The following is a 23925-nucleotide window of genomic DNA, read 5'->3' on the forward strand; positions in this document are numbered from 1 at the left end:
ATTTATTTACAACTTTTGCTGTCAGCTTTGATATCCCTTGCAAGTTTTTTTCATATTCCTTTTTGCATCATGTATTACTTTCTTTTATCCCGTTGTTGCTTTTTAAAAGCTCTCCCAGTCTGCTGGATTTCCACTTTTCCTTCCATTTGTGTAAGTGTTTTCATTTAGCTTGCTACTGTCTCTTACATCATTCATTAACTGCACAAGTGCAGACTTTTGCCTTTTAGGAGTTTATACTCGATGTGTATGGTATCAAATACTTCTTTGGTTACTGTGGTTAATTGATTTCTCAATCCTTTTAAGTTTGCTTTACTAAAATTTAAAACCCTATTTTGTGACTCTCCCTTCTCCCTCTCAAATGCAATATCAAATTCAATCATATTATGGTCACTATTTGCAAGATGTTCCCTTACTGTCAGATTGTTAACTAATTCTGCTTTTTTACTCATCACTAAATCTAGACTGGCCTGTTCCCTTTTCACTTCCAAAACATATTGGTCTATAAAACTGTCCCAAATACATTCTAGAAATTCATTACCTTTACTATTTGTGCTGTTCTGCTTCTCCCAGTCTATGTGAAAATCAAAAATCTCCCATTATAACCACATTGTTTTTGCTACATGCTTCCCTGATCTCCATATTTACACATCCCCCCCCCCCCCTACTATCAGGAAGTCTGTGGACAACTCCTACCAGAGTCTTGCATCCTTTGTGTTCCTTAACACTGCCCATAGTGTTTCTACTGCCCAATCATCCTTACTGAAATCCATTTTTTCTATTGCTGTAACTGTGGCTTTTATCAATATTGCTACTCCCCCCATCTTTCCCAATTTGCTTGTCCTTTCTAAAGATCCTATAGCCTGGAATATTTAGCTCCTAATCATGCTCAACTTGAAGCCAAGTCTTTGTAATGGCTACTAATTCATACTCTAAGCTGATTTGTGTTTCTAACTCACTTGTTTTATTTCTAATGCTATGTGTATTTGTGTACAGAACTCTTATTTAGGTAACTGCCCTTTCCTGTCCATATATCCTGCTAGTCTTTTTCCTCACACTTTTTGACGTGCTTTATGGATTTTCCCTCCTGAACCCTGGCATCAGGATCACATTCAGAAACCATCTACCATCCCGACTATAAAATCCCCGACAATCACTACTCGCATATTCTTACTACTTGTACTGTTTCCCCCATAAGTAACCATTTGCTCCTCTGTGCCTTGTGCAGATATTGTTTTTTTTAAATTTCTCTCTTCTGCTGTGATGCTGACTCTTGCTTGTGGGATATGGTTTCATGGGAGCAGAGGAACCTAAGGCAGCTGGCTAAGTGGTCATTGTTTAGGTGTGAATCAGTTAGTGAGCGTGGATGGGCTATTTGACTATGTACAGCATCATACCTGACATTCACACTTTCCAGCATATGTCAGTACCTAAGAATTAGTATCGGGAACACAGGCTGACTTTTCTCCTCTTTGGCCAGGGTCACTAAGATACGATCAGCTAACTCAGCGTGGACCAAGAATCAAACTAGTACTATTTTGATCTGCCTGGCTTAGAGCTACAATAAGTGGCAAACTGCACTAAAGTTGGCAATAGTTGGTTGTGCAAGTGCAGCATTCAACCAAATCAGAACATAACATTCTTGGGTAGGAGTGAAGAATTTGTCGTCAGCTTTTGACAAGATCACATAACTATAGATCACGTTGGTTGATTCTTAAATGATTAAAGTACCAGCAAATTTCAAGAAACTTGTTTAGCAGTGATCCTAAAAAGAATGACGATAATGCTCCCACCCACAGTTCAGGAATGTGTATACGTGCAAAAGATGATAAGGCTAGTGCAGCTACGCTGCAAAATACAGGATGGACTGAGAGAGGTTGCTGTAAACTGATTCTCAGTGTCATTGTCAATGTTCTGATCTGGCCTGCCTCCTCCTCTTCCATTGTTAGGGCTCTTTGGATAGCAAAATTATGCAGCATGTAACAGACACTGATGTTGGAGGTTCAGGTGATAAAAAATTTCCCTCACATTTTTTTCCATTCTCTGCCACCTCCAAAAAAACTTGACAGAAACACTTAATGCAACAGCTGTATTTCAATTTTGGTTGCTGCAACCAAAACTACAGCAATTCATCTTTAAGGAAGCAGAGACTGAAAGGTCAGATCATGATTGGACTTCAATGTCCATTACAAATGGAAAGCTGAATACATTGCAGAATTCCTACAATGTACAGGATTTTACACATTATAATCCTATTTTACATAATATTGAGGATTTGTTAAACTGTTGCAGACCCTATGCAAGAATGAATAACGCCAGTGGTATGGAACATAGCACACAGCACAGAATGAGCAGCGAGCCAGCAAATTTCACTTGCGCATCACTGCCCAGCCTTTATGCTGCTAGTGGGAATATTTCTGCCAATCAAAAATTTCTGTGTTATAATGTGAACTGAGGCTCAGTCTCAGGCTATGCTACAGTAGTTGGCCTCAGCTGGGACAGCGGTAGGCCCACTAAAGTTGGCTTCAATGCTCAGTGTAATGTATTAGTACTGCTGGAATAATCAAACACTACCAAGGAATGAACACTTTATTTTGTAATTTCAACATACAGCAATCGCACATGTGCAACAACCATAGTGGAACTAAACTTTGACTGTACATGTCATAATTATATACAACTTGCATATGCTCATCTATACAGGACCATACGTTACTCCACACTTAATTAATGAGGCTCATTGGTAACCAGTGACCCATGCTAAAAAAAAATGAATGCCGAGCTCAGCTGTGATCCTCGTCCTCCAACCTTGTTCGAATTGCCCACAAACTCTTGCTGTTGAGGCTGACACATGTAGCATGGTTACTTGGTCAAGGTACTGGAGGGATGTGGGCAGCTATGAATCCATATCCTAGCAATAGTCACTGGCTGGAGGAGAAGAGGGAGGAAAGGAACTGGAAAATAAAAATAAAATAATTTCACCCCTGGATAAAATGGCCGTCTCTGGTTTATATTTAATAACTATCAGGAAAGGCTGAACAGGCTGGGACTCTTTTTTTCCTCTAGAAATGAGAAGGCTGAGGAGAGACCTAATAGAGATCTATAAAATTATGAAGGGGTTTGATCCGGTAGATGTAGAAAAGATGTTTCCACTTGTGGGGGAGTCCAAAACTAGCGGCCATAAATGTAAGACAGTCACTAATAAATCTAGTAAAGATTCAGGAGAAACTTCTTTACCCAGGGTGTGGTTAGAATGTGGAACTTGCTACCAAATGGAGTAGTTGATGTGACTAGCATAGCTGCCTTTAAGGGGAAGCTAGATTAGTACATGGTGGAGAAAGGAATAGAAGGATATGCTGATAGGGTTGGATGAAGTAGGGTGGGAGGAGGCTCATACAGAGCATAAGCACCAGCACAGACCAGTTGGGCCGAATGGCCTGTTCCTGTGCTATAAATTCTATGTCGTTCTATGTAAAACTGTTCATTCAGGAGGATTGTCACCAGTGACATTTATAATGTAAATAATAAGTACGGTTTAACAATGCTATCATCACCCTGGAGCATTTCTTGTCACTTAACATTCAAAAGTTTTTCCCACTCTAGCATAAAGATATTAACAGTAAATATGTGATCAATATTTTGATTGTATCTTCTAAACCTGTCTGCCACTGAATGAAGCTGTGGAGTATTCTGTTTAAATGCAAACTGTTCCACCTACAGTGAACCTACAAATAGTTTTGCAACACCACAATCCTCTACGTAATTAAATTGTGAACCTTTTGATGGTGCAGTCTATACGAATGACTGATCTGTGAGTCATAAGTAATGATCAAATCAGCATGATGTTTCTTTGCAAGAATATAAATTCATTTGTTATGGTGACTGGTCAGGTTAACTGTGCATTAAATTTGATAGCCTGCCAAAAATTGCACTCAGTCCCTGTTAGACTTGTAAACTGAGTAATAATCTCCACATGGTAAAACATGGCAGGTATAGGCACAGATTTCACCATATGTAGAACTATGTTTCATCGGTGTAAACCATTATTTTTTTTGTGTTGAGAGTATGGTAAGTCAAAGCAAGTACAGCAATGTGAAATGCAGCATTAGTGTTCATTTCATTCTATTAGGAGCTGAATGAATATTTAATAACAAGTGGGCCAGAGCCTGTGACTATGTGAACAGAGTACGTGGAACTACTCTTAAATAGATTCTAACATTTTTGTTAGGATAAAAGCACAAAATGCTACTACCAAATATTTTAGCAAAGGAAATTTTTTTCTCTGGTACATCATTAACCCAGCTAGTTTGACCTCTCTCCTGAGCTCAGCTGGAGTGGTAGACACAATGGTGAGCCTATCCCATCTGCCACTGTACCATGCCTGGTCCAAAGTCAAGGGTCAGCCTACAGGTAGCTTGTCTGGGCCAGTGGGGTTTAGCTCATTATATAGGTAGTAGGAACTCATCCATTTGTTGGCCCAACATGGGTCCTCAGTGGATCCACAACCTTCTCAGCAGCCAGTGTGAATGTGTTGTGTTTGCATCTGTTACTAGAAGTGGGAGACAGATGAACAGCTGATGCATTGCAGTACTGCCTTCCTGTCAAATAATTGTATCTCGTTAACTAATAAGCATCTGTTTAGTCACTGCAATTCAGAAAGATTTTTTTTTTAAAGTACTTCTGCTTCTACACACAATAAAAGCAAATCTTTCATTTATGTTCCTGTGCATAAAGTAGACATTTTCACATTTAATGCATTGTGAATATTTTAATAAAATTTGTCATATTGTGAGGGTGATATGGCTTATAGATGCTTCATGGTGACAGTCATCATGGACTTACATCACATTAGATAGGCTTTTTTAAAAAATCCTATCTATTCAAATGTGACCATCATAGGAGCCTAGAGTTTCTTTAACTCGTTTTTATTCCTGTACAAGGTGGCATTGATGCTGAATATTTTGTTTTCAAATTTCCACAGAATCTGTATTTGTAAGTTCTTTTTTAAAAAATATATTTGCGGATGACACCAAATTAGGGGATATAGTTAATACTGATGAAAACTGCGATAAAATACAAGACGACATTAATAAACTGGCAGAATTGGTGAATAAATGGCATATGAATTTCAATATAGATAAGTGTAAGGTTTTGGTGGGAGAAATAAGGAGGCCACATACTCCTTGGGAAATAAAAGTATAAATGAGTAGATAAGCAAAGGGATCTAGGGGTACAGATCCACAAATCATTCAAAATAGTCATGCAGGTTAATAAGGCCATAAAAATGCAAACAAAACACTTGGTTCATTTCTAGAGGAATAGAATTGAAAAGCAGAGAGGTTATGTTAAACTTGTATAGAAGCTCTGTTGGACCACACTTAAGAGAGAGTACTATGCACAGTTCTGGTCTCCATATTACAATAAGGATTTGGAGACACTAGAAAAGGTGCAAAATTAATTTGCAAGGATGGACCCAGAACTGAGAGGTTTATAACTATCAAGCAAGACAGAACAGGCTGGGGCTTTTTTGTCTCAAAAGAGAAGGCAGAGGGTTGATCTAATAGAGGTCTTTAAAATTATGAAGGGGTTTGATAGGGTAGATGTAGAGAAGATATTTTCACTTATGGGAGAGTCCAAAATTAGGGGACATAAATATAAGATAGTCACTAATAAATCCAATAGGGAATTCAGGAGAAACTTCTTTACCCAGAGAGTGGTTAGAATTCAGGACTTGGAGTCGTTGACGCAAATAACAGATGCATTTAAGGGGAAGCTGGATGATTATGTGAGGGAGAAAGGAATAGAAGGGTATGCTGATAGGGTTAGATGAAGGGAGGGAGGAGGCTCACGTGGAGCATACCAGTTGGGCCAAACAGCTGTTTCTGTGCTGTAAATTCTATAAACACATAATTGTGTGTTTTTATAATCAATTCCTAATAAAAGGATAAAGCAATGTTTTTATTAACAATCTTGGTAACTTAGTATATTTTCACTTCAATGGCAGGTATAGTTCTCATATTTTGAAAAGCTCAAAACTACTGGTGGAAGGGATTTTTCCTAAACCAGCTGATATTGTTTGTTCAGCCCTCATGCGACGACAATGTTCTCCACAAACCTATAAACTCTGCCACTCTATATTCAGTTCTGGCAGCTGAGATAATGAGAGCCTTTCTTCAGGTGATAATCCAATGGGAAAATGGAATAATTAGAGGGGGTAGAACGCTCTTTGTAGATGAAAGAGATGCTAGCCTCCATTCTAAGAAATGGAATTTTATACACGGCAGGTTACTAGTGCTTTCAATTATTTTTTTTGTAAGATGTGTATATCAGGAGAGCAGAAATATCATTAACCAAGATTGATAAAGCTTGTCTGAGCACTATCTAGGGGTAGAAATTCTTGAGAAGTTTGCGAGTGCAAAATCAGCATTCCACTTACCGATTTCGCAGTGGGATGTCCCGCGCCACTGGTTCGCACAAATGTGCCAGCCGCCATATTGGTTATGGCACTCATTAGGCAACCCTAGCAGCCACCTGAAATGAATGTTGGCATCATTAAAATATGCAAATAGGGGTCCGACACTTCTATTTGAACCCATTTGGGAAATTGGTGCCTAGAAGCGTTTGACTCGCTCATTATGGTGTCTGCACAGAAAAGCATTGCCCGAGCACACAGGAATCAGGCTGAAGCAGCAATGTTTAAAGGGATCCCCACCTCCATTCAAGTAAGTCTCTGGATAGTTGTTTTTGGCTGCTGGAGCCATGTTTTGGCTGAGTTTTTGACATTTTTTGATACAACTAAGGTGCTGGAGAGCTGACTTTTGGCTGAGATCAAGTGTGTTCCTATTCGGGCTTATTTGGATCTGAGCGGACTGGAACGCTGGCTGCGACCTCACGCGCTCGCAAAGTGCGGACTTTGCTGTGATTGGTCGTTTCGTGTGCTGGCTCCGCCCCTAAATTTGCATAAGGACCACATCAACACTGCAATGGCAGGGAAGGGCACCCGGCCATGGTGTGCCAAACACCGTCAGGGTGACGGTAACGACAGTTGAATGTGTTACGTCGGTGGATTGTGAGTTCTTCGTCAAACGAGTTTTGATCGACTGCTGTGGATTCAAAGCGACGGACATCTTCTGCCTACAGGATTTCCCTCGAAGCAGACATTTTGATGTCACCTTTAAGACCGTCGCTGGATGCCAGAAACTTCTTCAAGTCTTCAAGGAGAAGGGGAGCGAAGGACCGCTGGCGATTCTCGCTGCGGAGCCGCTCTTCACCCTCCCAACGCAGAGGAATCGGAAGCTGATTGTACACATGTACAACCCACACGTCCCGGTCGTCGATGTGCTGACGTTCCTCGCCAGATACGTCAACGGGGCGGAGAACAGCGTCGATGTCACCGACCAGTTTGGGATCTGGACCAGCAAGAGGGAGGTCACGGCAACGTTGAGACTGGACGACCACGGCAACATCATCCACCCTCCCTCCAGCTTCGCCATCGGAGGAAGTCGAGGGTACATCATGTACATGGGGCAACCCAGAGTCTGTCGCACCTGCGGCAAATCCGGCCACGTGGCGGCCTCCTGCACTGCAACCGTCTGCAAGAACTGCAAGCAGGAAGGACACCAGACTAAGGACTGCAAGGAGAGCAAGCGTTGCAACCTGTGCGGGGAGGAAGGCCATCTCTACAGGGTCTGCCCCAAACGCAGCTTCAGCTATGCCCAGGCGGCCAAGAGCAACACAGCGGAGGAGGAGGGGGCAACAAGCAAGGCTGCCCCAAAGAAGGCCAAGAGTCATCGCCCGGCCGCGACCTCCTCCAAGAAGTCCCTGGCCCAGGAAGACAAGGAGCGAGGAAAGGGTCAAGCCGAAAACTGCCAGACCCCAACACCCAGCTCCGAGCCTCCCCACCAGACAACAGAGTCCATGGACGAGGAGGCAGCAGAGGGAGAATGGCAGCTGGTGAGCAAGAAAAACAGAAAGAGGAAGCCAGAGGAAAGGAAACAAGCCCCTGCCGACACTACACCAGGGGTTAAAAGAGCACTCGAGTCGCAGTCGGACTGCAGCGACTACCCCGAGTCTGACGAGGAGGGACGACAGGAGCGAAGTGGTCAGACATCCCACCAAAAGTGGCAAAATGTCCAAGGTGACACTGACGCGATCGGCAGCCCCCATCTCCAGAACACTGGGAGCGACAACGCCTCCAGTACCCTCCAGCTCCGGGAAGCTGGCAGCATCGTAGTGCCCAGCACACACCAGCTCTGGGACACCGGGAGCAGCACCGCAGAGAGCGAAGACCAGCTCCGGGAAACCGGGAGAAGCGACAACGAGGAGCCCCAACCGATCGAGGATCGCACGGATTCTTCACCCGACACCACGCTGCCGATGTCACCCCGGCAGAACGACGACCCCCTCTCTGAGGCAGAACAGAACTCGTACCTCAGCTCAGGGAGCGTGGAACACTTTGCACAGATCACCGGGATGCAGGGACACGGCCAAGAGCTGGAAACAGCAAACGGACTGTCGGGTGAGACTTTAAACTATTGTTAAAATGGGTCTGAAAGTCGCATCCATTAACGTGCGTAGCATTAAATGCACTACGCGATGTGTGTCGACCTTGGACTACCTGGCCAAGGTCAAGAGCGACCTGCTGTTCTTACAGGAGTGCATCTCAGCAATTACCGGCAATGGTCGCAGCGCTGGGCCCACGGGCCATCGATCTGGTCGGGAGGCAACGATAACCGTGCCTCCGGCCTGGGGATTCTGCTGCGGGGAGGCGACTTCACCATCACCGAAGTAAAGGAGGTGGTGGTGGGTCGTCTCCTCGTAGCAGACGTAATGTACAAAAACGCTCCGCTCCGGCTGATCAACGTGTACGCCCCGGCTCTGAAGAGCGAGCGGCTGGCCGTCTTCCAGCAGCTCCCACTGCTGCTGGCGACGTCCAGGCCGGTCATTCTCGGCGGTGACTTCAACTGCATCATCGATGCGGCTGGACGATCCGGCAGAGCCGACAACAAACCGGACACCACGTCCAAACTCCTGATGGAAGCGGTGAAAGACGCCAAGCTGTGCGACGTCTTCAGCAACCCTGCAGACGGAGCGGCGTGTCAATACACCTGGTCCAGACCAGACGGGTCCGTCCGTTCCAGGATAGACTTCCTGTTTGTGTCCCTGAAGCTCAAGGTCAGATCCACAAAGGTCACACCGGTGTTCTTCTCTGACCACTGCCTCCTCCTGGCCGACTGTCACCTACAGGACGATCAGAGAGTGGGCAGGGGGACATGGAAGCTGAACGTGAAACTGTTGACCCCGGGAAACATTGAGGAACTGACGAGGGATTACAAAGGTTGGAGAACCGTAAAGCCCCTCTTTGATTCCCCAGTGCACTGGTGGGAAGCCATCAAGGCGAACATCAAGAGGTTCTTCATCCTCAAAGGTGTTCAGAAGGCGAGAGAGAGGCAGAGGGAAAGTCCCGACTCCAGAAAAGCATGCAGAATCTGCTCCTGCTTCAGTCGATGACGATCGATGTCGGGGAGGAACTCAGAGGTGAAGGACCAGCAAGCCTCGCTCTTTGCCTCCGAGTCCTCCAAGATCATCTTCCGGTCCAGAGTCCGCTCCATGGAGCAGGATGAGACTTGCACGCGCTTCTTCTTCCAAAAGGTGCACAGAGAGAGCTCTGTGATCAGCAGCCTGAAGGAAGAGGACGGCTCGGTCACGTCCTCGCAGCCCGACATACTGAGGATCTGCAAATCCTTTTATGCCGGACTGTACGACGCGAAGCCCACAGACAGCGCGGCCTCCCAGTCCTTCTTGTCGTCTATCACGGAGGTTCTAGACGACAGCAAGCGGGAGAGTCTGGATCACCCGCTAACTCTGGACGTACTGACAAAGGCCGTCCGTTCCTTCGAGAAGAGTAAGACTCCCGGAAGCGACGGCTTACCGGTGGAGTTGTACTCGGCTCTGTGGGACTGGATAGGCCCAGACCTGCTGGAAGTGTACGGGGGTATGCTCCTGGCAGGCAGCATGTCAGACTCCATGAGGAAAGGCATCATCACCCTCATCTACAAGCGGAAGGGGGAGAGGGAAGAAATCAAAAATTGGCGACCCATCTCACTACTTAATGCGGACTACAAAATTCTGTCCAAGGTCATCGCCAATTGGGTCAAGTCAGCCCTGGAGGTGGTGATCCACCCCGATCAGACCTGCGCCGTACCCGGCAGGAAGATCTCTGATAGCCTGGCGCTACTCAGGGATACGATTGCCTACGTACAGGACAGGGGGGTGAACACCTGCCTGATCAGCCTGGACCACGAGAAGGCCTTTGACAGAATATCCCACACATACATGATGGACGTGCTCTCCAAAATGGGGTTTGGGGAGGGAATCCGCAATTGGATCCAACTGCTCTACACAAACATCAGTAGCGCAGTTTCAATCAATGGGTGGGAATCAGAAAGCTTTCCGATCAAATCTGGAGTCAGGCAGGGCTGTCCTCTCTCCTCCGTCTTGTTCGTGTGTTGCATCGAACCCTTTGCCGAGTCCATCAGGAGGGATGCGGGCATAAGAGGGGTGACGATCCCAGGCAGCAGAGGCACTCAGGTCAAGGCCTCCCTGTACATGGATGACGTCGCCGCCTTTTGCTCGGATCAGCTCTCGGTCCGCAGATTGATGAGCATCTGCGACCAGTTCGAACTGGCCTCAGGGGCTAGGGTAAATCGTAGCAAGAACGAGGCCATGTTCTTTGGGAACTGGACCGACCGATCCTTTGTCCCCTTCACCGTCAGGTCGGATTACCTGAAGGTGCTGGGGATCTGGTTCGGGGGGGCCGGGGTGTGCACCAAAAACTGGGAGGAGCGTATTTCCAAGGTTAAGCAGAAACTGGGACTGTGGGATCGACGATCCCTCTCGATCGTGGGCAAGAGCCTGGTCATCAGGTGCGAGGTGCTCTTGGTGTTGCTGAACGTGGCGCAGGTCTGGCCCATACCTCGCTCCTGCGCCGCGACAGTCACCCGTGCCATCTTCCACTTTGTCTGGAGATCAAAAATGGACCGTGTCCGCAGGGTCACGATGTACAAATCTCCAGAGAAAGGGGGGAAAGGCGTGCCCAACGTGGCCCTCATCCTGATGGCCACCTTTGTGTGCGGCTGCATCAAGCTGTGCATAGACCCTCGGTACGCAAACACAAAGTGTCACTACGTGCTGAGGTTCTACCTGTCCCCGGTGTTGCGAAGGATGGGCCTGGCCACGCTGCCACGGAACGCTCCGTCCAGTTGGATCATTCCGCCCCACCTGTCCTTCGTCGAAAAGTTTGTGCAGAAAAACACCTTTGACCACAAGGCGATCAGCAAGTGGTCCGCACGTAACGTCCTCAAGACCCTGCGGGAAAAGGAGATGGTGGATCCTGTCGGTTGGTTCCCCGAGCAGACTGTCAATGTCATTTGGCAGAACGCCTCATCGCCAGTGCTTTCAAACAAGCACCAAGATCTAGCTTGGCTGGTGGTGAGAAGGGCCCTTCCCGTCAGATCCTTCATGTACTCCCGGACTCTCAGCGCCACCGCGCGCTGTCCCAGAGGAGGCTGCGGTGGAGACGAGACCGTCATCCATCTCCTTCTGGAATGTGCCTTTGCAAAGAAGGTCTGGAGAGAGATGCACTGGTATCTGTCCAGGTTCGTCCCGAGCAGTTCCGTAACACAGGTTTCTGTGCTCTACGGGCTGTTCCCGGGGACGCACACTGAGACGGACATCAGCTGCGGCTGGAAGACCATCAACTCGGTAAAAGACGCCCTTTGGTCTGCCCGAAACTTGCTGGTCTTCCAGTACAAGGAGCTGTCCTCGACCGAGTGTTGCAGACTGGCACATTCCAAGGTCCAGGACTACGTGCTGAGGGATGCACTGAGGATGGGTGCGGCCGCCGCAAAGGCTCTGTGGGGAAAGGCAACCGTTTAGAGCCTTCCCGCCATTGCATACAGAGGGGCTGCAATCAGGGAAAAACCCCCTCGGGCAGAATGTAAAATTCTAACTGATGTAATGTAACTGTAATGAATCTGTAATGAACCTGTAAAGAATCTGTAACGTACCTGTTATCAAAAATGTATATTGAGTGTATTGCAATGAGGCACCCTAGTGTGTCATGAACTGTAATTATGTCCAATGTGTTCATTGAACTGTACTTGATGTAACCTGCAAATTGTATAACCTGTATTGTGTATGTTTGGAATGTGATATGAGAACTGTATTGTATGAACTGCTGCAAATTTTATGAATAAAGTATATTTTTTGAAAAAAAAAAGTTGCATTGTACGATTTCAACGGCTGCAGGAGTACTGGAAAAGATGGGAATGTTGCTGGGATTACTATTGCGGTTGCCACAGTAGCGGCAGCAGCAGCAAGCACAGAATCAAAGAAGACGGTGACGGAAGCAAAGGCCAAGGAGGCCTGACAGAATGTGGGTCTTATGGAACAGGTTGTTGTATCTCAACATGACAAGAGGAGCAGTGTATCAGGAGGCTGCAGTTCAGCAGGCAGGCAGTCACTGACCTATGTCACCTGTTGCTGCAGGAAATGGAGCCAAACACCAAGGCATACACAGTGGCCTGTGGCTGTGAAGGTTATAGTGGCTCAACTTCTATGCTACAGGCTCATTCCAGGCGACACCAGCAATATCAGTCGGTTTGCTAACATACAGCCATCAAGCAAGTGCTGGACGCCCTCTTCGCAAGGAGACAGCAATACAACATCATTCCAATGCAGGCTGCTAATCAGGAGGAGAGCGCTCTCGGATTTTTCCACGTCATTGGATTTCCCCAGGTGCAAGGTGTAATTGACTACATACGTTGCCCTGCGTTCTCCCCTTCATGAATCAGCCATGTTTTATAGCAGGAAGGGATTCCACTCCCTGAATGTTCAGCTGGTCTGTTACTACAGGCAGCGAATAATGAAGGTCTGTCCTTGGTTCCCTGGCAGTAGCCATGGTGCCTTCTTACTGCGCTAGTCCTCAATTCTCCATCTTCAACCCAGACCAGTGGGTATCAGGCTGTCTCCTTGGAGACAGGGAATATCCTCTCTACACCTGGCTCATGACACCTGTCAGGAACTTGGGCACAGATGTGATTCAACGAGAGCCACATTACATATGAACTTACAAATTAAGAGCAGTAGGAGGCCATTTGGCCCCTCGAGCCTGCTCTGCCATTTGGTAAGATCATAGCTGATCTGATTGTGACCTCAACCCTACTTTCCCATCTACTTACTATAACCTTTGACCCCCTTGTTAAATCAGGAATCTATCTAACTCAGCCTTAAAACTATTCAATGACCCTGTCTCCTCCGCTCTCTGGGGAAGGGAGTTCCACAGACCCACAACCCTCAGAGAAAAAGTTTCTCCTCATTTCAGTCTTAAATGGGAGACCCCTTATTTTTAAACTGTGGCCCCTAGTTCTAGTCTCTCCCACAAGAGAAAACATCCCCTCAGGATCTTATGTTTTTCAATAAGATCACCTCTCATCCTTCTAAACTCCAGTGCATACAGACCCAACTTATCCAACCTTTCCTCATAAGATAACCCCCTCATCCCAGGAATCAGTCGAGTGAACCTGCTGAACCACCTCCAATGCAATTATGTCCTTTCTTATATAAGGGGACCAAAACTGCACAGTATTCTAGATGTGGTTTCACCAATGCCCTGTACAACTGTAGCAAAACATCTCTACTTTTATATTCCATTCCCCTTGCAATAAATGACAACATTCCATTTGCCTTCCTAATCACTTGGTTGTACCTGCTTACTAATTTTTTGTGATTCGTGTATAAGGACACCCAGATCCCTCTGTACCTCAGAGTTCTGCAAACTCTCTCCATTTAAATAATATACTGCTTTTCTATTCCTCCTGTCAAAGTGGACAAGTTCACATTTTCCCATATTATACTCCATCTGCCAAATTTTTGCCCACTCACTTAACCTATCTATATCCCTTTGCAGACTCCTTATGTCCTCTTTACAATTTACTTTCCTACCTACCCTTGTGTCATCAGCAAATTTAACAACCATACATTCGGTCCCTTCATCCAAATTATTGATATTGATTGTAAATAGTTGAGGCCCCAGCACTGATCCCCGTGGCACTCCGCTCGTTACATCTTGCCAACCTGAAAATGACCCATTTATGCCTACTCTTTGTTTCCTGTTAGCTAACCAATCCTTTATCCATGCTAATATGTTACCCCCTACACCATGGGTACTTATTTTGTGTAGTAGCCTTTGATGTGGCACCTTGTCAAAAGCCTTCTGGAAATCCAAATACACTACATCCACAGGATCCCCTTTATCCACGTTGCTTGTTACTTCCTCAAAGAACTCTAATAAATTAGTCAAACACAATTCCCCTTTCACAAAGCCATGTTGACTCTGCCTGATTGTATTGAGATTTTTCAAGTGCCCTGCTATAACCTCCTTAATAGATTCTAGCATTTTCCCTAAGGTAACTGGCCTGTAGTTTCCTGCTTTCTGTCTCCCTCCTTTCTTGAATAGAGGAGTTACATTCACTATTTTCCAATCTGATGGGACCCTTCCAGAATGTAGGGAATTTTGGAAAATTAACACCAATGCATCTACTATCTCTGCAGCCACTTCTTTTAAGACCATAGGATGAAGTCCGTCAGGACCTGGGAACTTGTCAGCTTTTAGTTCTCATAATTTTTTCAAAACCCTTTCCCTGGTGATTGTAAATGTTTTAAGTTCCTCCCTCCCTTTCACCTCTTGATTCACAATTATTTCTGGCATGTTATTTGTATCCTCCACAGTGAAGATGGATGCAAAATATCTGTTCAATTCATCCACCATTTCCTTATTCTCCATTATTAATTCCCCAGACTCTCTAGAGGACCAACACTCACTTTACTTACCCTTTTCCTTTTTAAATACATGTAGAAACTCTTACTATCTGTTTTTATATTTCTAGCTAGCTTTCTCTCATACTCTAATTTCTCCCTCATTATTCTTTTAGTCATTCCTCACTGTTTTTTATATTATGACCAATCTTCTGGCCTGCCACTAACCTTCACTGAATTGTATGCTTTTTCTTTCAATTTGATACTATCTTTAACTTCCTTAGTTAGCCACTGATGGTACGTCCTTCCCCTAGAGTCTTTCTTTCTCACTGGAGATATCTTTGCTGAGTGTTATGAAATAGCTCATTAAATGTCTGCCACTGCATCCCTACTGACATATCCCTTAACCTAAGTTCCTAGTTCAATCAGGGCACTCATTAAGCAAACCATAGGCAAAGGTGCCAGTGCCTGAACCAATTGGTGGTGTCCTGCAGTATAGCCCTGAGTGAGTTTCCAGATTTGTAGTGGGTTGCTGCATGCTACACAGCTATGCCATTCAGAGGGGCCAAGCCATGCAGCTGCCACAGGAGGAAGAAGGGGATGAGGAAGAAGAGAAGGCTGAGGAAAACCAAGGCCAAGCAGTACTGCCAGCTGCAAAGCAACAAATTATTGAGGAGAGATTCTCCTAAGCAAACCTTCCCCCCAGCACACCAACAGTCCCACCATTTGACCCATTCCTTCCACCCACATTCTGAATACCTTTCCAATACTACTAGCTCACGTTTCATTTAAATAACTAAGAATATGAAGGTCAACATCAATGCAAAAAAAAGTCTTAACTTCACATCATGCACATGGTGGATTTAACAACTTTTCCTTCTCTTAATATGAAACAAAATCACCCTAGTGCAATCCCTTAGTGCCTGGCCTGTGTTCTCGTTTACCTATTCTAGTGCTCCTACAACAGCAACTTGCATTTATGTAGTGCCTTTAACGTGGTAAAATGTCCCAAAACGCTTCACAGGAGAGTTAACAAAATTGGACACCGCGCCACACAAGGAGATATTAGGACAGATGACCAAAAGCTTGGTCAAAGAGGTAGGTTTTAAGGAGCATCTTAAAGGAGGAGAGGGAGGGCGGAGCGCGGGATTTCAGCGAGTAAAGGAGTGAGCGCAGAGCATGGGATCGGCGATAAAAGGAGCGAGAGAGAGAAAGAGAGAGAGAACGCGCCGTATGGGATTGGCAATAAAAGGAGGAGCAAGAGGGGAGAGAGCGCAAAGCGCCAGCAGGGAGAGGTGAAAAAACACCTTATGTGACATCAGCACAAGGGAAGGAGCTGACTGGTGAGTGTTCTTCTTCTGGTGAGTGTTTTTCTTTAAGTTTGTTTCTGTTAAGTTGAGTTAATATAATAGAGGCATCGCAGGCACATCCTGTGCCATGTTGGAACTCCAGGATGCTTTCAGTGTCCTAAACAACCACCAGGTGCAGGAAGTGTCGTCACTGAAGGAGCTCGAGCTCCGGATTTCGGAGCTTGAGCAACAGCTCGCATCACTACAGCGCAGTTGTGAGGCTGAGAGTGCAGGCAGAGAGGGAATGGGTGACCACAAGACAGACAAGGTGGACCAGGCAGTTAATGCAGAAGTCCCTCGAGAACATATTGCTCTCTAACTACTGGTGAGGGAGAGGGTTCCCCTGGGGAGTGCAGCCAGAGCCTGGACCATAGCACCATGGGTGGCTCAGCTGTTTGGGGCGGGGGGTGGGGGGGAAAGGAGAAAGGTCAGGAGAGCAATAGTGATAGGGGATTCAATAGTTAGGGGAACAGACAGGTGTTTCTGCAGCCGCCAATGTGATTCTGTGTTGGTAGGTTGCCTCTCTAGTGCCAGGGTCAAGGATGTCACTGAGCGACTGCATAACATTCTGGAGGGGGAGGGTGAATAGCCAGAGGTCGTGGTCCATATCGGTACCAACGATATAGGTAGAAAGAGGGATGAGGCCCTGCAGGCAGATCTTAAGGAGTTAGGAAAGAGATTAATAAGCAGGACCTCAAAAGGCAGTAATCTCCAGATTACTCCCAGTACCACGCGCTAGCGAATATAGAAATAGGAGGATAGAGAAGATGAATGCATGGCTGGAGAGATGGTGCAGGAGGGAGGGCTTTATATTCATGGTGCATTGGGACCAGTTCTCGGGGAGGAGGGACCTGCACAGGCTGAACAGGTTGCACCTGAACAGAGCTAGGACCAACGTCCTCACGAGGAGGTTCGCTAGTGCTGGGGGTGGGGGTGGGGTTTAAAACTAATCTGGTAGGGGGATGGGCACCAGGATGTAGAATTGGAAAGGAGAAACAAGGTGCACAAAGGATTGGGAGAGACAGATAGCACTAGAAGAAGAAATGATATGGTATTAGGTGGGATCAGACTAAGAGAGAGTACAAGAAAGTCTAAGATTGGTTTACAGTGAGTGTATGTAAATGCACAAAGCCTGTTAAATAAGTTTTGAGAGCTGCAGGTGCAATTAGCCACATGGGAATATGATGTGGTGATAATGGAGACCTGGCTCAAAAAAGGGCAGGATTGGGTACTAAATATTCCTGGATACAAGGTGTTCAGGAAAGAAAGGAGGAGGGTGGCAGTATTGAATAAGGAAAATATTGCAGTGCTGGAGAGAAAGGATGTTATGGAGGGTTCAAGGACAGAATCTATTTGGTTAGAGAGAGTTAAGAAACAATAGAGGTGCCATTACACTACTGGGTATATTCTATAGGCCAGCAACTAGTGGGAAGGATATAGAGGAGCAAATTTTCAGGGAAATTACAGAGAGGTGCAAAAGTCATGGAGTAGTGATAACGGAGGACTTCAACTATCCTAATATAGACTGGGATAGTAATAATATAAGGGGCAAAGAGGGGGAGGAATTTTTGAAGTGTGTTCAGGGGAACTTTCTTGACCAGTACATTTCCAGCCCAACGAGGAAGGAGGCATTGCTGGATTTGGTTCTGGGGAATGAGGTGGGCCAAGTGTCAGTGGGGGAACAGCGATCATAGTATCATAAGGTTTAGAATAGCTATGGAAAAGGACATGAAGCACTCTGAAGGAAAAATACTCAATTGGAGGAGGGGCAATTTCAGTGGGAGGAGAACAGATCTGGCCCAGGTATATTGGAATCGAAAGATTGGCAGGCCAGACACGCACGCACGCACCTTTGATTTGAGTATACAAGGCACAGTTTTCAAATTTGCAGATGACAAAACTTGAAAACGTAGTGAACAGTGAGGAGGATAGTGATAGACTTCAAGAGGACAGACAGGCTGGTGGCATGGGCGGACATGTGGCAGATGAAATTTAACACAGAAACATGCGAAGTGATACATTGCAGTAGGAAGAATGAGGAGAGGCAATATACACTAAAGGGCACAATTCTAAAAAGGGTGCAGGAACAGAGAGATCTGGGGGTATATGTGCACAAATCATTGAAGGTGGCAGGGCAGGTTGAGAAAGCAGTTAAAAAAGCATACGGGATCCTGGGCTTTATAAATAGAGGCATAGGGCCCGATTTTAGCACCCGGTCTCGGGTGCGTTCTCGGCGGGGGGGCCTCTAAAATCCCGAAATCGAGGAGTGGGACCAGATCGCGCCTCGATCCCGCCCACTTCCGGGTTCCGCGCTGACGTGCGGGGGTGCGTGCGCAGCCCCCGCTGGTGGGAATCCCACAGGCAATTAAAGCCAGCGGGGTTCCACTTGAGTGTATTTATCTAGGTATTTCAGGTCATTAAATGACCTGATTGAGCTGTTTTTTAAACAAGTGTGGGATTTTACGGTGAAATGAGACTGTTTCCCATACTGGGGGAAACACTCACACTCCCAACGGACGTGTTGCAGCCAGCAGCCTGTGGCAGCTGCCAAGGTGCATTCCACAGGTGGGGGGGGGGAGAGCCTTCACCAACGCAGGAGGACACTCCGTAACATTGGGCAACGCCTGCCCTCCACCACCCTCCTCCAAGCCAGAAGATTCACCGGCGTGGAAGTGCAACCCCTGTGCGAGGACACACATTTCTAGCGTGCACAACCCCGCAGACCTACACCTGCCAGATGGGTGCTGCGTTGACATCCTCGGAGGACGAACAGCATGACCAGCCTCAGCAGCCTCGCAGTCCACGCCGTCCGCCTCAGAGACGTGCATCCCCACAACACGGTGCTGTGGCACATCCACCTGCACAGCAGGATGGAGGGCATCCGCAGAGAGAGATGCGTCGCAGGAGGCACTACCCTCCGCAAAGGGTCTACAGACCGAGGCTCAGCTTCATGGACCTCTCTGAGGAGCAGTGCATATGTAGGCTCAGAGTCACTCGCCAGGTAGTCGCCGACATCTGCAGCCTCCTTAATGACGAGCTGCTCCCGGATGGACCAAGCAGCATCTTCTTACCCGTCGCCGTCAAAGTCACCACTGCCCTCAACTTCTTCGCCTCCGGATCCTTCCAGGGTGCCACGGGGGACATCACCGGGGTCTCTCAGTCGTCTGCACACAAGTGCATAAGGCAGGTCACCGATGGGTTGTTCCGCAGGGCCTCGACCTACATCAACTTCGCCATGGATGAGCGCAGCCAGACGGAGAGGGCGGTTGGATTCCATGCTGTGGCTGGCTTCCCACGGGTGCAGGGTGTAATCGATTGCACCCACATAGCAATACGGGCACCTCCACATGAGCCAGGGCTGTTCATCAACAGGAAAGGGTATCACTCCATGAACGCCCAGCTCATTTGTGACCACCGCCAGAGATTCCTACACGTGTGCGCCAGATACCCTGGCAGCTGCCACGATGCCTTCGTCCTCAGGGAGTCCACCGTCCCGCCCCTCTTCCACGCACCCAACACCGGCAACGGCTGGCTCCTCGGCGACAAGGGATATCCCCTGCACACGTGGCTTATGACACCTCTGAGGAACCCCATTACCGAGCCGCAGCGTCGATATAATGACAGCCACATTGCTACCAGGTCTACAATTGAGCAGGCTATAGGGCTGCTCAAGATGCGCTTCAGGTGCCTTGATCGTTCCGGGGGAGCGCTCCAATACGTGCCACTCAGAGTGGGACGAATTATAGTTGTCTGCTGTGCCCTGCATAACATGGCACTACAGAGAGGGGTGCCGCTGGAGGAGGCCCCATGCACACCGGCCACCCACATTGAGGACGACAATGAGGAGGAGGAGGAGGAGGAACGACCCATGGACCGAACACCGGCTCACCTGCGTGCTCGTCAGACCAGGGAGGCACTCATATGCCAACGGTTCTCCTAACATCACACTGTGTGAGGCGTTCACATGTCATAACGTGCACAGACGAGGGTCCATACAGGCTCCCTCCACAGAAGAGTGGTGCCTGTACACCTGCACCCACTGTATTATGCCCAATGGGTGGGACGGGGTGGTCGTCGTCATGATGAGGCGCACGGAAGGGACATATTGCACAAGCCGCAGAATTATGGACAAGAGGTGGCTGCATTGGTGAGAAAAAGTGAGTTTATTTTGTGTTGACATTCAAAGAGTGGAAATAAAAAAAAAAATAGACAAACACCCTGGTGCAATTCGTGTGTGCTCACGGAACTTTAGGCTTTCGTTTCCGGGTACCCCTACATGGTGCTACCCCTGTGGCTCCAGCAGAGGTGGTGGCAGGTTGCTCCTGTTCGTGCCCTGACCTGGTAGATGCTTTGGGCCGATGCCCCCTGGGTTTCGGTGCCCGTGAGGGCACCTCCACAGACTGCTCCTCCTGCACCTGTGCAGGGGCAGACTCGGCCACCTGGAGAGGATGGACTATTGCGGGCACTGGTTGAGAGGGGGGGCAACGGGTGAGAGGTGGGGGCGCCTTGAGTAGCGTCCACACTTCCATTTCCCCGTTCACCATCTTCCCTCTCATGGCCAAGGCCCACATCACCCCTTCCACCCTGCTAGACGGCAGTTTGGATGACGTGGGCGAGACCTTGCAAGGCCACCTCCAATGTATCTGTCAACCTGTTGATGGCGGCAGAATGTTGGTCACCCTGAATCTGAACAGCCGTTGTGAGGGCCTGGATGGACACATTGGTGAGCTGTGCGTGACGCTCGAGGGAGGCTAGCCTGTCCTCCACCGCAGACGTTCCCACACCTACCCGCGACACTATCTCAGAGATGCCTTCACGTCCCTGCGACACTATCTCGGCGATACCCTCCTGCACCTGTGCCACCATTCCCCTCATGCAGGAGTTGGACTCCTCCATCCTCCGTGCGATTGTGGAGAGTGCGCGTGGCACCTCTCCCAGTACCTCAGCAATGTGCTGGTGCCCCTCGACGACTCTCCTTTTGACTGGTGGCCCCCTGGGTTCAGCATCTGGGTCCGGCTGAGCAGAGCCTGGAGAAGAGTGCTCCCACCGACGTGGACCCTCCGCGGCTGACCCTGCCACCAGGGTCTGCTCATGCTCACGTGTGACTCACCATGTGCAATCCCAACTAACTGAAGGGGGGGACTCACTGAGGTGTGTGTATCTGCGCTGGTGGATGCAAGGCTCATGTGTGACGATGCACCCTCAGAGACGGGCATGTCCTCTGAGGAATCGCCCTCAACCGAAACGTCGATCGCAGACGGCCCTGCAAGAGAACAGAGGGCAATATCAGGCATGTGTCCAAATGTGGCGGTGCGGCATATGCCATGTGATGCTAAGATCATTCGCGATCATGAGTGATGAGTGCCAGCTTTCCCTTACCGGCCGTTTCGCCAGAACCAGACTCGCCATCCGCCACCGACAGGCAATGCAGCGTGCGGCTGATCTCCAGTGCCTCAACCTCGGCGTCTGTCAGGGCCACCTCGTGTGGCGGGCCCCCTCCGGTGCGTGCCCTATCGTGTGTGTTCCTGGCCCTCTTCTCCTGTGAGGGCAAAACACAAAAACGTTATTGAGTGATGATTACAATGTGAGACGCTTCAAACATTGGTGTGAGTGGGTTGAGCGTGTGGCAGATGGATGGGAGGATGCGTGTGCCACATGGCCATCCCATTGTATGGGCATTGGGGTGTGTGGTAGTGGTCGAGTGGGGACAGGGACGGTGGGTACGTGCAGGCACTGTGAGGATGATAGTTGGGTGGCTGTGAGGATTGGTGCGGGAGCGCAGTGCTGTCAGTGGAGATGGGGTTGTAAGGTGTTTGAGGTGATGTGGAAGACGGAGTGACGCAGAGTGCGTTAGTGTACTCACTTTCCCGGACCTGGTGAAGTCATTGAATCTCTTGCGGCACTGAATCCAAGTGCGGGTGGTGTTTCCCCTGCTTGTGACCTCAGCGGCCACCTCCTCCCATGCCCTCTTGGTGGCGCTGGCAACCCGCACCCCTGGTAAAATCGGGTCCATAGAGTACAAAAGCAAGGAAGTCATGAAGAACCTTTATAAAACCCTGGTTCGGTCACAACTGGAGTATTGTGCCAATTCTGGGCACTGCACCTTAGGAAGGATGTGAAGGTCTTAGAGGGTGCAGGAGAGATTTACTAGAATTATTTCAGGGATGAGGGACTTTAGTTGTGTGGATAGACTGGAGAAGCTGGGGTTGTTTTCCTTGGAACACAGAAGGTTGAGAGGAGATTTGATAGAGGTATTCAAAATCACGAAGGGGCTGGACAGAGTAGATAGAGAGAAACTGTTCCCATTGGCAGAAGGGTCAAGAACCAGAGAACACATATTTAAGGTGATTGGCAAAAGAACCAAAAGGTGACATGAAGAAAAACTTTTTCACACAGCAAGTGGTTAGGATATGGAATGAACTGCCAGAGTGGGTGGTGGAGGCAGATTCAATCATGGCTTTCAAAAAGGGAACTGGATAAGTACTTGAAAGGAAAAAACTTGCAGGGCTACGGTGATAGGGCGGGGAAGTGGGACTAGCTGGATTGCTCTTGCATAGACTCGATGGGCCAAATGGCCTCCTTCCATGCTGTAACCTTTCTATGATTCTAGGCAGCTTAATGCACGGCTGCCAATAGTGGAGCGATTAAAATCAGGATTGCGCAAGAGGCCAGAATTGGAGGAGCGAAGAGTTCTCAGAGGGTTGTCAGGCTGGAGGACGTTACAGAGCTAGGGAGGGGCAAGGCCAGAGGGGTTTGAAAACAACGATCAGAATTTAAAAAATCGAGGCGTTGCCAGACCGGAGCCAATGTAGGTCAGCGAAAATAGCGGTGATGGGTGAACGAGACTTGGTGCAAGTTAAGAAACAGGCAGCAAAGTTTTGGATGAGCTCAAGTTTATGGAGTGTGGAAGAAGGGAGGCCAGCCAGGAGAGCATTGGAACCTACAAGATGGTTCCCCTGTGGCAGGAGCCTGGGAGGTGGAAAGCTGATCATCCATCGAGGGCACTTGAGAATACACGTGATATGCAATATTAACTATCCTGGAGTCACACTGATGGCTCAGAAAGTTTGTACAGTGAATAGCTACACCAAACAGACTAGGAAGTCCTAGGTTCAATCCTCAGTTTGAGCTGAGTTGGGTAATCTGGTGCAGTGGTAAGTGTCTCCTGCTGGAAGAGTGTTTGTGGATATTGTCTGAAGACAAATTTGTAGTGATGCCCCCTGCAGTTGGTCAGACTACTGGCGCTCAAGATTCACATATGAATAACAAAGTCACTTGGGAAATGTTCCAGAATATAACTGACACCTGTGAAACTATGTCCCAGCAAGGGGTCAATGCCTCCAGGGGAAAAAAAATACTGAATATCTCATTTCTATGTATAACTTTAATTGGCTCTATAAAGTTGCTAGTAAAAACTATTTACAATACAAAATCCTATCTAAAAAGTAACCTCTTTGCCATTCAACCTGGTCTGACTCCAGTGCTCACTTTCCTTTACAGAGTATCGTCCCAAACTTAGTGTTTATGTTTCGGTCACTTTTGTTAAGTCAATGCAAAGGTGGCAAACAGAGTGTCATAGAAAGTAGCTTTATATTACTTGCAACATTTAGAACTTCAGCAACTGATGCCTGTGTAGGCAGAGACTTTGTGTAAATGTGTTTTCTAATGCTGTGTTTAAATTCAAACAGTAACATTTTGTGACTTTCCTCACTTCTGGAATGTTGAATAGTTGAGTAGCCTTATGCACCTTGGCCCAGAATTT

General features: G+C 47.7%; 1 protein-coding gene across 2 annotated transcripts in view; it reads right to left on the bottom strand.

Moving 5' to 3' along the window:
* Positions 1-2572: 2572 nt before the first annotated feature.
* Positions 2573-23925, bottom strand: part of wdr89 (WD repeat domain 89) — a 41441-nt gene continuing 20088 nt past the window's right edge. Inside the window, exons 2-4 of one of the 2 annotated variants that reach the window (XR_010964250.1) lie at positions 21543-21702; positions 6434-6528; positions 2573-2951 (exon numbers count right to left, since the gene is read on the bottom strand). The gene's annotated coding sequence lies outside the window, so the exon portion shown is untranslated. The remainder of the gene's footprint in view (positions 2952-6433; positions 6529-21542; positions 21703-23925) is intronic. The other variant, XR_010964251.1, reaches the window with a different exon arrangement.

This window comes from Heptranchias perlo, chromosome 10 (assembly GCF_035084215.1).
Source record: "Heptranchias perlo isolate sHepPer1 chromosome 10, sHepPer1.hap1, whole genome shotgun sequence".
NCBI lineage: Eukaryota > Metazoa > Chordata > Chondrichthyes > Hexanchiformes > Hexanchidae > Heptranchias > Heptranchias perlo.